The 14590-nt window shown below is 35.8% G+C and overlaps 1 long non-coding RNA gene across 1 annotated transcript in view; it reads left to right on the plus strand.

Moving 5' to 3' along the window:
- The window catches only part of LOC109547193 (uncharacterized), a 473400-nt gene that overhangs the window by 422153 nt on the left and 36657 nt on the right, over positions 1-14590 (plus strand). The window lies entirely within an intron of this gene.

Below are 14590 nucleotides of genomic sequence, written 5' to 3' on the forward strand. Positions count from 1 at the left end.
TTACAGTTTCCACTTTTTTTGCTGATATTCCTCATATGATCATTGATAATTATCACAAATTCTTTTTAGTCCTGAACACATTTAAAGTAGCTGATTTAAAATTCTTATTGCTATTTCTACCATTTGATTCTTTTGGGTATCAGTTTCTATTGAATTCTTCCTCTCTTGACTTTGGGCGTATTTTTCTGATTTTTTTTTAAGTCTAGTAATTTTTTTTCTAAACTGGACACTGTTTCCATGATAAGTTGTAGAGAATTGAAGTCTGCCATTTTCTTCTCTTGAATGTTGATTTTCTTTCTAGCCAGAAGTTAATTTGGCTGGATTTAAACTCTAAACAGTATCTTTCCTATGGTGGTCAGCAGCTGAACTATTCTCTCATACCTTTCAACTTCTGTTTTCACCAGGCCCCCTGAAGTTTTCCCCCAGAATGTGTATTTCAGTAAACAGCCAAGCACTGGGCAAAATTTATTTTCAGATATAGGGGCTTAACCTACCGGCCACCCTGCCCCAGGGCCTCATCCTTCACATTGTTTTCCTTCTAACCCTCCAGGTGCTTTGCTAGTGCTATTTTCTTCCTCAAGCCAGTAAGACTACAACTTTCTTCTACTCCTCACCATACATACTAGGGAGTGGCCTTGGGTGAAAAGCCACCTTTATATAAATCTAATGTAGTGGACTTTGCTCTTTCAAGGGTCCTTCCATCTAAATGTTCTGCCTGCTCTTGGTCACTATATCAGTTTTCTAGAGTAGTTTTAAGAAAGTACCACAAACTGGGTGACTTAAAAAATAGAAATTTATTGTCTCACAGTCCTGGAGACTAGAAGCTTAAGGTCAGTGCGTTAGAAGAGTTGGTTCCTTCTGAGGGCTGTGAGGGAAAATCTGTCTCATTATGGTTTGCTGGCAGTCTTTGGCATTGCTTGACTTATCACCCAAACTCGGTCTTTGTCTTCACATGGTGTTCTCCCTTGGTGAGAGGGAGAACTTGGTCTGTGTCCAAGTTTCCTGTTTTTATAAGGACACCTGTCCTATTAGATTAAGGCCACTCTAATAACCTCATTTTAACGTGATTACCTCTGTAAACACTTTCTTTTCACATAAAGTTACATCCTGGGATACTGGAGGTGAGCACATCAAATGATCTTTTTTGATCAATTCAGCATATAGCAACCACTCTCCATTGCCTTCGAATAATTGTTTTATAAATATCTTGTCCAGGTTTTATAATTTTTATTTGTGGATATTCTGCCATTATTGGAAGTAGGAACTGAATGAAAAATTTTGATGGTTGGTAGGCATTTTACGTAATATGTAGAGGATAGTCTGCCCTACTTTGTCTTCCTTTATACAGTGTTAAATTTGTCCTGGCAGACAGTTAACTGCTGGGTCTCCTTCCTGAAATTTTCAGACATTGTTTTATACACTGCTGGGGCAGGACTCTTTCTAATTTGTCCATAATTTGGGTCATGGGCCTAAATCTAGGCCAAGAGTCTGCAAACTATGACTCATGGGCTTAACCTGACTTGCAAACTGTTTTTGTATAGCCCAAAGTTAAAAATGACTTTTCTTAAAGAATAGGAAGAGGAGGAGGGAGAGGAGGGAGAAAGATGACTATATGTGGCCTGCAATCTCTAAAATATGTACTATCTGATTCTTTACATAAAATATTTGTGACCCCTGCTCTGGGGCTTGGTCCTTGCTTCTAAAGTGTACTCTCTTTTGGAGTCACAAATGAATAAAGAGGTGCTGAGTGAGGTCTCTCCACCCTGGCTGGGTTGGTACTTCAACATTTACCAGCACTGCATGACCTTTGGTTTCTTCATTCAACTTTTCCCCTTGTTGCAGCCACTCTCTGATAGGCTTCATGGAGTTTTAACTTGTGCAGACTCAGTCCAGCCCTTGACCAGGAACTGAAGGGGAACCTCCCTGCAGATCTTGGTATCCTAATGTCTGTGTAGGTTTTCTTCTTTTATAACATGGTCTACAAATTCCAGCTACCTCAACTGCCATAAATTCTGATCTCAGCCTCCTCAGCAGTAAGACTTTTGCTCTGCTTCAACTGCACCACTCTGCATCATGGTTCCCCCTGGAGAGCTGTCGTGAACACAGGCTCAGTTAAAGCATTTGCCTTCTTTCACAGTTCTGCTCTATTATTCGTACCTATAAACAGTTGTCTCATGTATTTCGTCGAGTTTCATAGTTATTTGGGTTGGGATGGTTAGGTCAATCGTAGTTACTCTAACTTGACCTAATGTGAAAGCCCGTGTTTTAACTGTTAATATTCACGCCAGTTAAAAAGATGAAGCCTTGGACCTAAGAGAGGTAAACACCTAAAACTAACAGCAACACTTCCCCAACACACATGTACACATATAAGTTGGAAGCCTTAAAATACTATAACCTCAATGAAAATGTACGTTTTAAAAGCAACCTCCCTATGATCACAGGGAGATTACAAGGACATCTGTATGTCTCAGACTGGCTTCTGGGTGGAAAAAAGGCTTTCCTGATTTATTTCAAGCCTAGGTCTATGAATCACAGGGGTAGTGTTTTGAATTTACACTAGCTTCTTGTCCTGAGAGATGCAAAATTGAGAAATTAACATAAAATTCAGTCCTATGCTGCTGATATTTTGACTGACAGATACAAATATAAAACCATTCTTGAGAAATAAAGCCTCAACCTTGGCTGCACTGATTTTCCACAGATAAAAGTGTATTAAAGATTAAATTAAAAGTTAAGTAATACAGGGAAACATTCTATGATATGCAGGAGTTAGCAGATACAACAAACATCAGGGAATTGGGTTGTTAAGAATTTCAGATTATTGAACAATGTGAGAGGTATGTCTGAAATGATTAAATACGTGAAAGAAAAAAAATTAAAAATAAAGAAGAGCAAGATGCTACAAAAAGACTAAGCAGTTTCTAAAACGCATTAGTTAAAACTTACAAATAAAACTAGTTATATAAGATAAAACTTAATAGTTTGGTTAAAACAGCATATCATGGTCAGCCAAAGAAATAATAATTATTATTTTTAATTGAAGTATAGTTGATTTACAATGTTGTATTAGTTTCAGGGGTACAGCAAAGTGATTTAGATCTATCTGTCTATATCTGTCTATCAACTATGTATCTATCTATCTATCTGTCTATCCTTTTTCAGATTCTTTTCCATTATAGGTTATTACAAGATATTGAATATAGTTCCCCATTGCTATACAGTAGGTCCTTGTTGTTTATCTATTTTATATATAGTAGTGTGTGTCTCTTAATCCCAAACTCCTAATTTATCCCTCCCACATCCCCTTTCCCCTTTGGTAACCATAAGTTTGCTTTCTATGTCTGTGAGTCTGTTTCTGTTTTGTAAATAAGTTTATTTGTATCATTTTTTTTTGATTCTACATGTAAGTGATATCGTATGATATTTATCTTTCTCTTTCTGGCTTACTTCATTTAGTATGATAATCTCTAAATCCATCCATGTTGCTGCAAAAGACATTATTTCATTTTTTTATGGCTGAGTTATATTCCATTATGTAGATACCACATTTTCTTTATTCATTCATCTGTTGAGGGGAATTTATGTTGCTTCCATGTCTTGGCTATTGTAAATAGTGCTGCTCTAAACATTGGGGTGCATGTATCTTTCTGAATTAGAATTTTCATCTTTTATCGATATATGCCAAGGAGTGGAGTTGCTGGATCATATTGTTAACTCTGTTTTTAAAGGAACCTCCATACTGTTTTCCATAGTGACTGTACCAATTTACATTCCCCCCAGCAGTGTAGGAGGGTTCCTTTTCTCCACACTATCTCCAGCATTTATTATTTGTAGACTTTTTGATGATGGCCGTTCTGACTGGGGCAAGGTGTTACCTCGTTGTAGTTTTGATTTGCATTTCTCTAGTATTTAGTGATGTTGAACATCTTTTCATGTGTCTTTTGGCCATGTGTATGTCTTTTTTGGAGAAATGTCTATTTAGATCTTCTACCCATTTTTTGATTTGGTTGATTTTCTGTGACATTGAGCTGTATGAGCTGTTTGTATATCTTGGAAATTAAGCACTTGTCAGCCACATCATTTGCAAATATTTTCTCCAAGTAAGTAGGTTATGTTTTCATTTTGTTTATGGTTTCCTTTGTTGTGCAAAACCTTTTTAATTAAATCCCATTTGTTTATTTTGCTTTTGGTTCCATTACTTTAGGAGATGGATCTAAAAAAATATTGCTGCAGTTTATGTCAAAGAGTGTTCTGCCTATGTTTTCCTTTAGTTTTATAGTATCCAATCTTACATTTAGGTCCCTAATCCATTTTGAGTTTATTTTGGTTTATATATGGTCTTAGAGATGTTCTAATTTCATTCTTTTACACGCAGCTCTCCAGTTTTCCTAGCACTACTTATTAAAGAGACTGCCTTTTCTCCATTGTATATTCTTGCCTACCTTATTGTAAGTTAATTGACCATAAGTGTGTGGGATTATTTCTGGGCTTTGTATCCTATTGCATTGATCTATATGTCTGTTTTTATGCCAGTATCATACTGTCTTGATGACTGTAGCTTTGTAGTATAGTCTGAAGTCAGGAAGCATGATTCTTCCAGCTCTGTTCTTCTTTCTCAAGATTCTTTTGGCTGTTTGGGGTCTTTTGTGTTTCCATATAAATTTAAAAATTTTTTGTTCCAGTTCTGTGAAACATGCCATTGGTAATTTGATAGGGATTGCATTGAATCTGTAGATTGCCTTGGGCAGTATGCAGTGTTCCCCAACCTTTTTGGCACCAGGGACCAGTTTTGTGGAAGACAGTTTTTCCATGGACTGGCATGGGGCGGATGGTTTCGGGATGATTCAAGCGCATTACATTTATTGAGTACTTTATTTCTATTATTATTACAGTGTAATATATAATGGAATAATTATACAACTCACCATAATGCAGAATTAGTGGGAGCCCTGAGCTTGTTTTCCTGCAACTAGATGGTCCCATCTGGGGATGATGGGAGACGCTGACACCCGAAGTGTGTTGCTTATGTCCAGTCTACTCCGTCATCTCGTTTTGGTGGCCGTCACTGCAGAAAACCCTGCTTCGCAAAGATAGGATGTTGGAAATGGAAGCAGGCTTTTCAGTGCTTTTGTGGCAATCTCAGGATATTCTGCCTTGACTTTGATCCAGAACCTATGGAGATTTGAAGTTGTCTCAAACATACTTTTAAGGCCACTGCCTTAAAAGTTAAAAGCAGTTGATCCTCTTCTAGAACGGGCAAAGTCGATTCACCTGGCTTATTCACAAATGGGTCGTGGATCCATTCCTTCCCAGTTCGGGGGTCTTTTGTGGTTGGGAAGTAATGCTCAAACTCTTTTGAAAGCTGGGGTAGGTGATCATACATCAGCTGGGAAGAAGAAGGCCCTGGCTCAGTCTCTTTCAAAATCTCTTCTAATGTTTAAAACATGTCAGAAATCCCAGTGTTCCCTCATCACCCCCATAATTCCAGTTTGCCTTTGAATGCAGCCACTTTATCTGCCGACTTGAACACCATTGTCATTCTCCCCTGAAGTGACAGACTGAGTTCACTAAGGAGGTTGAATATGTCACACAAGTAAGCAAGTTTTGTGACCCAGTCTGTGTCACTGAAATATGCTGCCAATGGTGACTGTTTTTCTAGAAGAAATCTCTGGAGCAGCTCTTGTAACTCAAAAACTCTGGCCTGTGATCTACCTTTAGAAAGCCACCTCACTTCTGTGTATAAGAGAAGACGTGTGCTCTGCGTCCATCTCCTCACAGAGCTGTGCGAACAGACATGAGTTAAGGACATGTACTTTAACGTAGTTGATAATATTAATCACATCCTGCAAAATGTTATTAAGTTCAGGTGACATTTTTCAGCTAGCCAGCATTTCTCTATGGATGACACAGTGCATAGACTTACATTCAGAACTGACCTCTTTGACCTGAGTAGCGAAACCAGAAAGCTACCCAATCATGGCAGCTGCTCTGTCCGTGCATATACTGACACAAAGTGACCAATTCAGTTTTCCTGATATGTAATCATTCAAAGACTTGAATAGTTCTACAGCTGTGGTGTTGGGTGGCAACAAAAGTGCACATAACATATCCTTATGCACATCCTCCTGAAAAATATATCACACGAAAACAAGCATTGTTGCCTTGTTGTCAACATCGGTAGACTTGTCAACCTGGGTTGTGTACCACAGTGACTCATTAATCGTCTCTAACAATTGTGCCTCAGTATCCTCTGCTATTTCATCAGTTCATCTAGTTATGGTGCTAGCCAAAAGAGGAACACGTGCCATCTTTTGAACTGCAGCCTCTCATAAAAGTTCATGACAAATGTCCTTGGCAGCAGGCAGGATCACCTCTTCACAAATAGTAAAGGGCTTCTTAGATTTAGCAATGTGGTTAGCCACTAAGAATGATGCTCTCAGTGCAGACACATTTGATGAAGTGGTGGCCTTCAATAATTGCTTCTGTTCTTCATGTTCATGTTTTTTTTTTCTTTTGAAAAACTCCAAAGGCATGTTTTTTAATGCAGGGTACTTGGTCTCCATGTGGCAAAGCAGTTTTGAAGGTTTCATGGCTTCCTTGGATTGGCGGTCACCACATATTGTACAGAGCGGGCTTGGAGAACGTGAATCACCTGTTGCAGTGAAGTAGGACTCTTAGTATTTTCTTTTAAATGCAGCTTTCTTTTTTGTTGGCAGTCTCAGAGTCTTCTGCTGTCTCATCATTGGGTCTTTCTCCCTCTTTAAAAAAGCTCTCCGGCGACATTTGGTCTTTACTCATTTTGGCTAGGGTTAGCTTGTGGACTTGACAAAACTGCGACTGAGACAAGTGTGCAGTGTGGGAAAGAGGCATGGATGGAAGTGATAAATAAAATAATGGGCAGGTCATGCACAGACTAAAATAAGTGTCGGATTCTGACTTAAAGCCTGCCACTAGATGCAGTTGTTCAACTGAAGTACATCAACTCACTTGCCACTATAAATCCTGCCACCAGATGCAGCTTAATTGTCACTTGCCACTCACTGACAGGGTTTTGGTATAAGTCTGCAAGCAATTGATTTATTATGGTCTCTATGAATTCAAACCTCTCTGATAATGATAATCTGTATTTGCAGCCACTCCCCAGCGCTAGCATCGCTAACTCAGCTCCACCTCAGATCGTCAGGCATTAGATTCTCATAAAGAGGGTGCAACCTAGATCCCTCACATGCACAGTTCACAGTAGGGTTCGCACTCCTATGAGAATCTAGCACTGCCACTGATCTGACAGGAGGCGGAGCTCAGGTGGTAATGTGAGCAATGGGGAGTGGCTGTAAATACAGATGAAACTTCGCTCACTTGCCCACCACTCACCTCCTGCTTTGTGGCCCGGTTCCTAACAGGCCACAGACCGGTATCGATCCATGGCCCAGGTGTTGGGTACCTCTTCAGTATGGCCTTTTTGACAATATTGAGTCTTCCAATCCAAGAACATGGTATATCTTTCCATTTTTTTGTGCCACCTTCAGTTTCTTTCTCCAGCATCTTGTAGTTTTCAGAGTATATGTCTTTTACCTTCTTAGGTAGGTTTATTCCTAGGTATTTTATTCTTTTCAATACAATGGTAAATAGGATTTTTTTCTTAATTTCTCCTTCTGATAGTTCGCTGTTAGTATATAGAAATGCAATAGATTTCTGTATATTGATCCTGTATCCTGCAACTTTACCAAATTTGTTGATGAGCTCTAGTCGTTTTCTGGTGGTGTCTTTAGGATTTTCTATGTATAGTATCATGTCATCTGCAAACAGTGACAGTTTTACTTCTTCCTTTCAATTTGTATTCCTTTTATTTTTTTTCCTTTGCTTGGCTAAGACTTTCAAAACTATGTTGAATAAAAGTGATTAGAGTGATCATCCTTGTCTTGTTCTTGATCTTAGAAGAAGTGCTTTCAGCCTCTCACCATTGAGTATATTAGCTGTGGGTTTGTATTTATGGCCTTTATTATGTTGAGGTATGTTCCCTCTATACCCACTTTCTGAAGAGTTTTTATCATAGTTGATGTTGAATTTCATCAAAAGCTTTTTCTGCATCTATTGGGATGATCATATGGTTTTTATACTTTAATTTGTTAATGTGGTGTATCACGTTGATTGACTTGCAGACATTGAAAAATCCTTGCATCCCTGGGATCAATCCTACTTGATCATGATGTATGATCCTTTTAATGTATTTTTGCATTCAGTTTGCTAGTATTTTCTTGAGGATTTTTGCATCTATGTTCATTAGTGATATTGGTCTGTAATTTTTTTTTTTTGATATCTTTGTCTGGTATTGGTATCAGGGTGATGATGCCCTCATAGAATTAATTCAGAACTGTTCCTTTCTCTGCAAATTTTGGAGTAGTTTGAGAAGGATAGGTGCTTAATATTCTCTAAGTGTTTGGTAGAATTCACCTGTGAAGTCATGGTCCTGGACTTTGGTTTGTTGGGTGTTTTAAAATTACTGTTTCAATTTCATTACTGGGAATTGGTCTGCTCATATTTTCTCTTTTTTCTGATTCAGCCGTGGGAGATTGTGCCTTTCTAAGATTCATTTCTTCTAGGTTGTCCATTTTATTGGCATATAGTTGCTCTTAGAGGTCTCTTTTGATCCTTTGTATTTCTGTAGTATTGGTTATAAAATTCTCCTTTTTCATTTCTGATTTCATTGATTTGGGCCCCCTTCCTTTTTTTCTTGATGAGTCTGGGTAAAAGTTTACCAATTTTATCTTTTCAAAGAATCAGCTTTTAGTTTCATTGATCTTTTCTATTTTTTTAGTCTCTATTTTTTAAATTTCTTCTCTGATCTTTATGATTTCTTTCCTTCTATTAACTTTGGGTTTTGTTTATTCTTTCTCTAATGGCTTTAGGTGTAAGATTAAGTTGTTTATTTGAGATTTTTCTTGTTTCCTGAGGTAAGATTGTATTGCTATAAACTTTCTAAGAACTGCATTTGCTGCCTCCCATATATTTTTGGATTTTTGTGCTTCTGTTTTCATTTGTCTCTAGGTATTCTTTGGTTTCCTCTTTCATTTCATCAGTGATCTATTGATTGTTTAGTAGCGTATTGTTTAGTCTCCACATGTTTGTGTTTTTTGCTGTTTTTTTCTTGTAGTTGACTCTAATCTCAAAGTGTTGTGGTCAGAAAAGATGCTTGATATGATTTCAACTTTCTTGAATTTACTGAGGCTTTCTTTGCAGTGTAGCATGTTATCTATCCTGGGGAATGTTCCATGTGTACTTGAAAAGAATGTGTATTCTGATCCTTTCAGATAGAATGCTCTGTATTTATCAATTAAATCCATTTTGTCTAATGTGTTATTTAAGGCCTTTGTTACCTTGATTTTCTGTCTGGATGATCCATTCATTGATATAAATGTGGTGTTAAAATTCCCTACTATTGTTACTCTTGATTTCACTTTTTATGTCTGTTAATATTTGCCTAATGTATTGAAGTGCTGCTATGTTCGGTACATAAATATTTATAATTGTTATGTCTTCTTGGATTGATCTCTTGATCATCATGTAGTGTCCTTCTTTGTCTCTTGCAATAATCTTTATTTTAAAGTCTATTTTTCTGATATAACTGTTGTTACTCCAGCTTTCTTTTGATTCCTGTTTGCTTGGAAAACCTTTTTCCATCCCCTCACTTTTAGCCTGTATTTGTCTCTAGAGCTGAAGTGAGTCTCTTGTAAGCAGCATATGTACAGGTCTTGTTTTTGTATACATTCAGCCAGTCTACCTTTTGATAGGAGTATTTAGTCCATTTACATGTAAGGTAATTATTGATATGAGTGTTCTTATTGCCATTTTCTTAACTGTTTTGGATTTGTTTTTGTAAGTCTTTTTTTTCCCCTTCTTTTGTGATTTGATGACTATTTTTTAGTGTTATGTTTGGCTTCCTTTTTCTTTTTTTGTGTTTATATCTATTATAAATTTTTGGTTGGTTGTTACCATGAGGTTTTTGTATAGCAGTCTATATATAAACGTGATTGTTTTAAGTTGCTAATCACTTAATTTCAAATGCATTTTAAAAACCATGCATTTGTACTCGCCTCCCCTCATTATTACTGTTTATTATATCATATTTTAAATCTGTTTTGTGTATCCCTTAACTTCTTATTGTGGATGCCACTGTTTTTACTACTTTTGTCTTTTAACCACCCTACTAGTTTTGTGTGTGGATGATTTCCTACATGTACTATATGTTTGCCTTTACCAGTGAGCTTTTACATTTTGTAATTTTCTCATTTCTAATTGTGGCCTTTTCCTTTTTGCCTAGAAATCTTCCTTTAACATTTGTTGTAAGTCAGGTTTGGTGGTGCTGAATTCCTTTAGTTTTTGCTTGTCTGTAAAGCTTTTGATTTCTCCATCAAATCTGAATGAGAGCCTTGCTGGGTAGAGCATTCTTGGTTATATGGTTTTCCCTTTCATTACTTTAAATATGTCTTGCCACTCCCTTCTGGCCTGCAGTTTCTGCTGAGAAAGGGAGTTCCCTTTTATGTTATTTGTTGCTTTTCCCTTGCTGCTTTTAGTGTTCTCTATCTTTCATTTTGTCATTTTGATTACAATGTATCTTGGTGTGTTCCTTTTTTAGTTAATCCTGTATGGGACTCTCTGTGCTTCCTGGACTTGGGTACTTGTTTCTTTTTCCTGGGTAGGGAAGTTTTCAGCTATTATATCTTCAAATATTTTCTTGGGCTCTTTCTCTTCTCTTTCTGGGACCCCTATAATGCTAATGCACTTGATGTTATCCCAGAGGTCCAAACAGATAATTATTGAAATGCACAAAAGGTTTTCAGGGGACTGAAAAATTTGAAAAATATGAAAAAGAGGTCAAGAGATATAGAGAGAATATATTCTGTTAAAATATAACAGAATATATTGAAAATGAAAAAATGAAAAGGTAAATCAGTTTTATGAATAAAACTGCTGTGAAACATGTTGTAGGTCCAACACTCCTGAAAGTAAATAAAATTCTTGTAAGTTAAATTTTTAAAAAATGGCAAATCTAAAAGAACAAATAGACTTGTGGAAGAGATGATTGGTAAAAAGAAATACAGCAATAAATTTTGAAAAAATGAAAAAGATAAATGAGTTCTAATTATTTTAGCACTCTAAAGAAAGGCAGTGTGTAACTAATGCAATTGAAGTAAGTCAAAGAGAAGGAAGACTACTGACACCACAGAATCTTGGAACATGTTTGGCATTGGAGGTATAAGGTATGTCTGAAGGCTGAGTGGATGTCGGACTGAAACCAGGAAGAGATTGCAATATGGAAAGTCTGGACTCAGGAGTAAAAAGTGCAGCTGAGGTTGGATGTGCGTGCTGTACAGAACACATTGCTATTAAGTGAAAGTCAACATAGTGAATAATGAGGCTCCAACCTCAAGTACCAAAGTGCTAGCTGTTGGGTTCCTATATTCTGTGGAAATACAGTTGATGTTCCTAGTCCATATGACCTCTGGCCCTCAGCTGTTTGGTCACTGAAAGGTCCTGCATGTATGCCCTGTGTATCATCTCCTAATACCCTCAGTTGTTTCAGCCTCTCCTGAAGTGAGGGTCGAGCTTTAGCACATCTTTCTGCATGGCAGTTGTCAGTAACTCCAACACTCAGTTCCAATACAGTCAGGCTCAGAGAGGCTTTCACAAAGTCTCTGGCTTTTTCTTCCTCTTCTTGAGTGATGATGGCTAGTAGATCAGAGTGTTCCTAGGCATGAGACAGTTGGGCAACTTACCATGGTTTTACTCAGATGATGAATAGAAGTTGAGTCTTGGTAAGCAGAAGGAAAAGGTAAATCACTTTTATGAATAAAACTGCTGTGAAACATGTTGTAGATTTCTTATTTTTGGACATATGTTTTTATCATCTGTTCTTTTGTTCTTCCTCAGAGTGGAATTTTTGGATTATAAGATGGATGTATGTTAACATTTATACAGCACTGTCAGATCTTTTCCTTAAGTGGTTGTACCAGTCAGTATTCCCGTCACAGTGTATAAGAATTTAGGGTTGCCAACATTGAATGTTGACTGTCTTTTTTTTTTTAACAATTCTGTTGGTTGTATGCTTTTATTTCATGGTGGTTTCAGTTGCATTTCCTTGAGGAATAATAATACTGAGCACTGTTTGGGGGGTTTATGGACCTTTTGTACATTTTCCTTTGTGATGTGTCTGTTCAAACCTTTTGCCCATTTCTTACTAGGTTGCTTTATTTTTCTCAGTGAGCTGTAGAAAAAATTTTGCATTAACTAAATATTAATCCTTTGTCAAATATAAGTTTTGCAAACACTTTTTCCCAGGCTGTGGCTTATCTATTTTTTTAAATGGTTTCTTCGGATGAATAAAACTTTTTACTTTTGATGAAGACTGATTTATTCATCCTTTCTTTTATGGTTATTGATTTCTATGTGCAGTTTAAGAAACCATTGCTTACCTCTAAGTTACAAGGATATTATCTTAATAGTTTCAGCTTTTACCTATGGAATTAGGAGTCATTGTAAAGTAATGTTTATATATTATATGAAGTAGGGGTCAAGGTTCATTATTTTCATATATGCATACCCAGTTGTTCATTTGTTAAGAAGACCTTCTTTACCACATTGAATTGCTTTGACATTTTGCCAAAAATTAAATGACTATATAAGTGCAGGTATATTTCTGATCTCTTTTCCATTGCATCAATTTATTGACTCTTATGTTTGACTGACCATTCTTGATTATATTGTCTTTACGTCTAAAATCACCTGGTGAAAGTTGTGTAACATTATACTTTTAAAATAAAGTTTGATGTTTAAGTCTTTTACATTTCCATAGATACTTTAGGGTCAGATGATCAATTTCTTTAAATACATGCTGGGATTATGACAAAAATTGCATTAGAACAATTTTGTGTAGAGTTGTGGAAACCAGTTTGTGAAGAATTGACATCTTAATAATATTTAGTCTTGCAATCCATGAACATGTCTGCTTATTTAGATGTTTAATTTCTCCTCATTTTTTTGTAGTTTTTACTTTACAGATATCCTTAAATTTGTTAAGTGTTTTATGATTTTTGATGATTTTAGAAGTAAAGTTTTTTAATTAATTTTATAATTGCTGTTACTGTGTAAAATATAGTTGATTTTTATTAACTTTTTATTCTACAATTTTGCTAAATACACTTATTCTATTAGATGTTTTTCAAATTCCTCAGAATTTTCTGTGTTAACAACCGTATCATCTGCAAATATACATTTTTACTTCTTCTGTTCTGATTTTCATAAATTTTATTTTATTTTTTCACTAACTGCCCTGGCCCTCACCTCCAGGAAAATATTGAATAGAAATGGTGGGAATAGGGAATCTCTGCCTTCTATATAATCTTATGAAAAAAAGTATTTAGCCTTTAATCTTTAAATATGGTGATATTTTTGTTTTTCATAGATTAATTGAATTGGATCAATTAATGAACTAAATTAATTTCTCTTCTATTCCTGGTTTAATGAGAACTTTAAAAATATGAATTAGCATTGCAGTTTGTCAAATGCTTTTATTTTGCATCATTTTCCTATTTATATATTACTGGATCCAAGTTAGTTAACATTTTGAAAAGTATTACTGCATTCTATTCATGACTGATATTGGTGAGTAATTCTCTCTCTCTCTCCCTCTCTCTTTCTCTCTCTCTCTCTGTCTCATTCTGTAACATCTTTTTCAGGTTCTTGTATTAGTGTTATTCTGGCCTCACAGAATTAGTTAGGAAGTGGTCTCCTTTTTCTCAAAAAGGTTGTGTAAGTTTGGTATGATTTTTTTCCTTATATGTCTGGTAGAATTCACCAGTAAAACCAACTGAGCCTGGAATTATTTTGTGGAAAAGTTTTTGATATTAAGTTGAATTTCTTTAGCAGATATATGGCTCTTCCAAATTTCTGTTCATCTTATGTCAGTTTGGTAAAGTGTATTTTTTGAGGAATTTGTCCATTTAATTTAAGCTGTTGAATTTGTTAGCATAATATTGTTTGATAATAGTCCACTATTATTGATGTGTGTACAGTCTTAGTAAGAATGTTCTTCTTATTCCTGATATTGGTAATTTGTATTGTCTCTCTTTTTTTTTTTCCTTGTCCAGGATTTTTATCAGTTTTGCTGGTCTTCTCTAACACTTACTTTTAGCCTTATTGTTCTTTTCCTATAAGTTATTTTCTATTTTCAGTTCTCTTTTTTATTATTTCCCTCCATCTTAACCTTATGACCAAATTTCCCTAATTATACTGTTGTAAACATAGAAATAAATATACCTCAGAATTATAAGAGTTAAATGAGAAAATGTTTTCTCACGCATAATACTATAAAAGTGGTATTCATTCTAATTATCATAGAGACTACCCTGGTTCTTCCTGTGAGGTTTCTCTAAATTTCTAGTTCAGAATAATTAATTTTAAGTACTTTGTTCCTGTATTTTTACAGGAGAAATTTTAACCAAGTGGAGATCAATAGCTTAATATTTTAAGGTCCTTATTGAATAAAATCACTAACATTTATAAGGCTGTATTCCCTTCAAAATGAAAACAA

This window comes from Tursiops truncatus, chromosome 1 (genome assembly GCF_011762595.2).
Source record: "Tursiops truncatus isolate mTurTru1 chromosome 1, mTurTru1.mat.Y, whole genome shotgun sequence".
Lineage (NCBI taxonomy): Eukaryota > Metazoa > Chordata > Mammalia > Artiodactyla > Delphinidae > Tursiops > Tursiops truncatus.